The sequence below is a fragment of the Carex rostrata genome, chromosome 31, assembly GCF_964058835.1.
Source record: "Carex rostrata chromosome 31, lpCarRost1.2, whole genome shotgun sequence".
Taxonomy (NCBI): Eukaryota; Viridiplantae; Streptophyta; class Magnoliopsida; order Poales; family Cyperaceae; genus Carex; species Carex rostrata.
Window position 1 is genome coordinate 108716 of NC_135948.1, and position 7154 is coordinate 115869.

Below are 7154 nucleotides of genomic sequence, written 5' to 3' on the forward strand. Positions count from 1 at the left end.
AGATATGAATACTTCAATGTGTATAAATGAATACTTAATATCTTATGTATGAATACTTGCGTGACAAGATATTAATACTTGTGCAACAGACAACTCGAAAGTATGTCATCATGGATCTCATTTGAAAGATAAAATTGTGTAGAAACGTTTGTGGTTTTAGATTTGCAAAATTCTTCCCAGATCGTCAGAAATATTGGTTAGATTGAACGGAGAAAAAAAAACTCACCTCTAAAAACATGTAAAAAATGGATGAGTGATGTGTCCAGTTTTTATATTTACACTTACACGATGAGGATTAATACTTTATCGATAAGAGATGAATACTTGTGCAACGGACAACTCGAAAGTATGTCATCATGGATCTCATTTGAAAGATAAAATTGTGTAGAAAACGTTCGTGGTTTTAGATTTGCAAAATTCCTCATAGATCGTCAGAAATATTGGTTATATTGAACGGAGAAAAAAACCACCTCTAAAAACGTGTAAAAGATGGATGAGTGATGTGTCCAGTTTCTATATTTGCACTTGCACGACGAGGATGAATATTTTCTCGATAAGGATGAATACTTGTACAACGGACAACTCGAAAGTATATCATCATGGATCTCATTTTAAAAATAAAATTATGTCAAAAACATTCGTGATTTTAGATTTGCAAAATTCCTCACCGATCATCAGAAATATTGATTAGATTGAACGAAGAAAAAAAAATCCCACCTCTAAAAACGTGTCCAGTTTTTTTTTTTTAAATACTTGATATATTAGGTATGAATACTTGATGTGTTATAGATGAATACTTGATACATTATAGGTTAATACTTGCGCACGCCAGTTGTAAAATCTTTCAAATATTATGTGGTCCCCAAATAGTAAGTGGTCCCCCTAGGTAGTTAGTAGTTATTGAAGTAGTTAATGACCGGGGGATGAAATGGGGGATTGTTACGGGGGGATAGCTAGATGCTCCCTTATTTTTATTTTGTATGAATGTCAAAATCGGTGAGCATATCAGCATATGTTACCAGAAACAGAAACCCTATCATGACAGGAAGCAACAAATTAAATCATGACAAGGCGATGCCCAATAATCTTATGCATTCTCTCTCTCTCTCTCTCTCTCTCTTCAGAGATTAAATTTGAAAATTCAGCTATCAGTCTTAAAATCAAGAAGCTCACTTAATTTCTTGAGAAAGAGGAGAAATTAAAGATGATAAATGCTTCGAAATGAAAGATTGAAGTTGATATATATAGGAGCTCACTTTCAGCTAGCGCAGGGTTTAGGAATTTTCCTATTTAGAAATGTTCTATTCTATCTATCTATCTATCTATCTATCTAGGGTTTTAGCGGAGGGAGGGAGGGAGGGAGCGGGAAGGGGTAAAAGTGTAATTTCAAGCATTGAGATCATGAATCCATTGGAATGGAATGGAATGGAATGAATGATGGATCTCGGATCTTATGCGGACCATTCTAAATAATCTGCGTAATTAATATTTTCAATTTATAAAGGAGCTCCTATTTAAATAATTAAATATCTCCATCTTTTATCCATCTTTGCAGTTCAATTCGTACTAGCTAGTGAGGTTACATATGGTACTTTTAATTCACAAGTAATTGCATGTCATAACTTCAAATTTGTTCAACTTAATTAATTCTATCCTTATTTAATTAATTAAGATGCTCATCCACAAAAAAAATATTACATTTAAAAGGAAAACTAACTATAATTGATAATTGGAAAATTAATATAGATAAAACATAAATCCAATAAATAATAACACAAATGAAGTTCTTAGAAATAATCTAAAAATAAAAATATTTTTGCAGTACCATATATTAAGGTTTAGGATTTAGAGTTTAGGGTTTAAAAAAGTATCCATTAGTATTAAATAAGAAATAAGTTCATTTTACAAAGAGTATTTTCCTTTTCTTAGCTCTTGATTGATTTTAAGTTTTAACTAAGCAAGCATCCTCAAACATTACTTGGTACCAGATATATAGACTTAAAATGGTTTTATTTTTTTTTCCAGTAACATACAAAGAAATATTTTAATTTTTCTTACAACTGCAAAAAATCTCGACTGAAAATGTTGACCGGATTATTTGTTACAGTCTTTCTAATAAATTAAATTATATAGTATTCCATCTATTTTAAAAAATATATATAATATTTCAATAAAAAAAATTAATAACATTTTCTAATTTAATAAAAAAAACTATAAATAAGAAAAACAGTTTCTCACAGAAACCTAACAAATAAAAAAATATATGTTTTTCGGGCGCCGACAATTTCAGTGGTCCCGTAAAAAAATTAGCCGTCGAAATTTTTGATGGTCTGGACATTTCTAAAATTATTTAGAATACTTGAACATTTGTATTATTTTTTATTTAATGTCGGAAAAGAAACAGAAGTAATTTTCATAAAAACACAATTAATATACAAAGGTACTCAACTACTCAAGCAAACACAGTTATAATTTAGACAGCAAGAAAGAACCATGATTAATTAATTAGCAGTTAATTTGTTATAGATGTTAATTAGTTAGGAAAGTTTGTTAATTAACATGCATGGTTGATACTGTTAGAGTTGAAACCACGGTTAATTAGCTCCATGTAAACAGCAGGTTTAATTAGTCATTTCCTATATAATATGAATGATTAGCTAGAATCAAAATATATATATCTCTCTCTTATCAAAGATTAAATTTGAAAAATCAACTATCAGCTAAAGAGAGTTTATGGATCAAGAAGTTCCTTAGCGAACTAGGAGTGGTTCCGAGTGTCCAAAGCCCTGTGGACCTCTACTGTGACAACAATGGAGCTATAGCTCAGGCCAAGGAACCGAGATCACACTCGAGATCCAAGCATGTTCTACGACGTTATCACCTGATACGAGAGATCGTAAATAGAGGTGATGTAAAGATTTTCAAGGTTGATATAGTTAGCAACATAGTTAATCCAATGACAAAACCTCTTCCTCAAGCCAAGCATCAGATGCATATTGCTTCTATGTGTTTGAGACACATAGGGGATTGGCTATCAGATTTTCTTGGGATCTACGAGATTTTGAGAATATAGAGACTTGTATAAATGTAGGGCCTACTGATAGGGTGGAAATCAATGCTAATAATATTTATAATCCTAATATTTACTCTATTGTCGATTCACAAGTGTATGAATCTATCGTATAGCATAGATTGGGGTGTCAATCCGCAGAGATGGTATATTAAGAAATCTAAGGTGTAAACTAAGGTCTAGGTTATCGGTTCCTTTAGGTTGATTGGTTGTGTTTTGGTTGATTGTTTGTTGATTGCTTGGTTGTAATGTTGGATTACAACAGAGAAGTAGTAGTAGGTTAAGTGTTTAGAAGATGGGCTTCTAAGGAATCAGACATTCTATCATTCAAACTTGTTCAATCTAGGTTCTGGTTGTCATAACAATTGCGCACGGTCTGTCACCAACTGCATGCTACTGCTAATACCTGTCAATTGTAAAGTTACTCAGTAGCATGCGGCTCTGTCACCATCCGCACACGCCTGGGTAAACCGTACAAAGTATGGTTTTCTACTCCAGTCGGAATCGCACACGGTTTGGCCTTAACCGCACACGCCCTGCACTGGTATCAATGCAATCTGAGAGCTGCTAATCCTATTCTAGTGTTGACCTCCCGTCGGTCTAACCAACACCCTAACTGAGTAAGCCCTATCGATATTTAGTTCAATTGCATGAAGATTTATAATAAGTCCTAATTATCAATATTTCACAATACTAATAATCATGATTACTCCACTATTAGTCATAGAATTCGACGTTTGTCTGCTAAACCATATCCTAATAGGTTCCTTAACTGTAGTTCGAATACAAGCGGGCACCATCTTGGTCTATTCTACTTGTATCTAGGATACTTATATTCTCTGAATATTGGTTAACCTCCCAATTAGTATGAATGGATTGTACACTCCACGCATACGAGGTCACTTTAAGCACACAATAAGCAAGAACATAAGGCATAGAGATCTCAGTAAGAATTCAGATCATAGTGCAAAGATAATATAAGTAAACAACTAGATTAAAACTCATAAGAATTCAAGATTACATGTCTTCATCCTATAATAGGGTTGCTTAGCCGCTTATGGCGGGTTCAACAATAAAAGAAACAAAGTACATAAAGAAAGAGAGTAGAGAGAGATGTAGGGAGAACACCTATACTGCCCCTTATCTCATGCACGCCGTATTTACGCCTTGTTCTTTCCTCCTCTTCTAGTAGAGACCTTGTTATTCCTTATTGATTTCTCCTTTTCATAGCCTCCACTAGAGTGAAACCCTAGTTCTAAGTACTCTCTGATATGTATAATCTTCTGTGGTTCGAGAGAGACCTCTTTCCCAGGCGTCCATATGCTTATATAGGCCTTGATTGGGAAGTTAGATATGTAACTGCTGTTCTGACAGTTTCTGCGTACGGATGCCTGAATAGCATGCGGTTTGGCTAAGATCCGCACGGGCGGTTATAACTGTCTGTTATAGCTCTTTTGGGTAGAATGCGGATGAGGCTGAGATGTCAGAATTGCTTGTTTTATAACTGTTTTTGCTCCAATATCATCGAAAATCTGCAATTCTCCAAAATCAAGTGAAATAACAGAAAGTAATCTGAATCTCTAAAAAATAAGCAATTGTAACTCGATAAATGGCAATAATCTAGACTAAGTGATAAGGAAAATAATAATTTATTTGACCCCTATCACCTACGATGATTGACTCTAGCTTAAGTGGGAGATTGTTAGCGTAATAATCTAGAAGTCAATCATAGGATAATTGTATCATATATATTTTGTTAATGAATTGGATAATTAATAAAGATGTCATTTTGTTCCTTGAGTATTATCGCATTTATGAATCATTTCGAGTTAAGGACTTGAAATTGTATAACTCCATAATATAGATGATAAATACTCTTAATAGTCTCTAACCATAGTAATTAGCAGGAACACTAATTGACCATTAACAGGTTAGTATGTGGATTAAATGATGGTTAAGTTTTACAGACTATAGACAAAGAGATGTCATTTTAATCACATAGATATATATTACAGAACATGGTATTTGACAAACCCTAAATGAAACGTTAAATGGAATTGTGTTCGTGTCATTAATGTTTTCATTCAATGTTAAGTTCTAAAGTATGAGGTATTTGTCTTTCCTACATGAGAAGTGTATATTTGTAAATATTGTTTAATGTTATCCGTAAAAAGCAGTTATAACGGTGACATTTCAGTATACATCACTTGTGTAGAGGGGAGATGTTCACCAAGACTACTATTGTCCCTCGTATGACTATACGAGTGATAGTATCACTAGGCCTCTTGATGAAGTAAGGTTATCTGTATGCGGTATGATTACATGAGTTAATCATATTTGATAATCTGCTTAAGATCGAGAAAATATTAAGTTTACAAGGATGACACACACATACCTTGAAACTGATCTGATACTATGAAACAAAAGAATTAACACGAGTAAATAGTTTACTGGATCATGATATTGTATTGTACAAGATCATTTGTGTAATTGGATGATCATAATACATTTTACTAGGTGCCACTTATGATTAAAACAATTTTAATTCTATTTACCAATATAACACAGATCCTATCGGGTCACACCGAAAGGAAAGGAAAGTAACCATATGATAAGCCAAAATTGTATCTATTAAAACCTAGGGTTAGGTATGTAAATTAAGCCAAGTTTTGATTAAATTAGGTTTAATTAGGTTAGAAATGTCCAAAAGTTCAAGTTACTGCCCTAGTTATGTTTGTTCTATAGGTAATCAAGTGTTTGGAGCTTAACGAAGCAAAACGGGTGAGTTAGCACGAAGAATGGAGCTTCTGTCACCATGCATTGCGGCCCGTAATGGATCCATTGCGGCCCGCAACCAAGCAAGCCGGAGCATTTCAGCACATCCATTGCAGCCCGCAACCAAACTCATTGCGGCCCGCAATGACTTCTCCAGCACAGCATCTTCATTCCAGCACACCCATTGCGGCCCGCAACCAAATCCATTGCGGCCCGCAATGACTCTTTAGATTTTTTCTGCGCAGTCTATTAACTGCCTCCATGCACTGCGGCCCGCAATGAATGTATTGCGGCCCGCAATTAGGTCGGTTCAGAGCCCGAATTTGCTATTTTTGGCTGGTTATTTCTAGGTTTTTGAGGGGGGTATAAATAGGAACCTGTAGAACAGATTGAGGACGTTTTTTAGGCAGAATTTTCTAGTTTTTAACAAGGAAAAGCAAGGAATAGCAAGAAGAGAGAAGAAGGAAGAAGAGATCATTGATCAATCGGTTTTATTATTTTCTTTCTTTCCTTTGGAACTCTTTTATTCTTTTGATTTGATTTGTGTCTTAGCCATGGTTGGCTAAGGGCTTTTCTAGGGTTGATTAGGGCTGTACTTGAAACTTTTGTTATGATTTAGTTGGTTTTATTTTATATGTTCTTGTTCTTTGTTATGATCTATTCTTTATTTTAATTGATTGTGAAGACTTAATCGAAATCACATGAAATCTTAGGATTTGGTATTTGCAATTGAGAAATTGAATATTAGGTCCAGACCATAAGGAATAGGGTATTTGATAGGCTAAGTACTGAGAGGTGATGCTTGTCTTATACGAGCTTTACCCAATAGTTTAGACAAATTGTGCCAAGTACCGAGAGGTGAAAGATAATTTTCTAGATCAATTGGGACAGTAAGAACTTAATGACTTTATATTAGAGTAGCCAAGTACTGAGAGGTGACGTTTATTCTAATTTAAAGATGGTATTAATATAGAAATATCACTTTTTACCTACAACACCAAACTGTGCCTTCATAAATATAAGAACAGAATTTATAAACCAATTAGTCGTGACATTAGTGGATAGGAACCCTAGGATACCCTAATTTCTCATACTTGTTAAAAATTAGATTTTGCTTTAAAGACTTTAGTTTAATTCAGTTTAATTACAATCAAACAAACCTTTGAACAAACAAAAACCTTTTTATTTTTCTTTTACTAAATTAAATTGATAGGTTAGATTTGATATTCCAACTTGTCCCTGTGGAGACGATCCCTAAGTACTACTCGACAAGGTTGTACACCTGCAACCGAATTGAGCGTAAATTAGG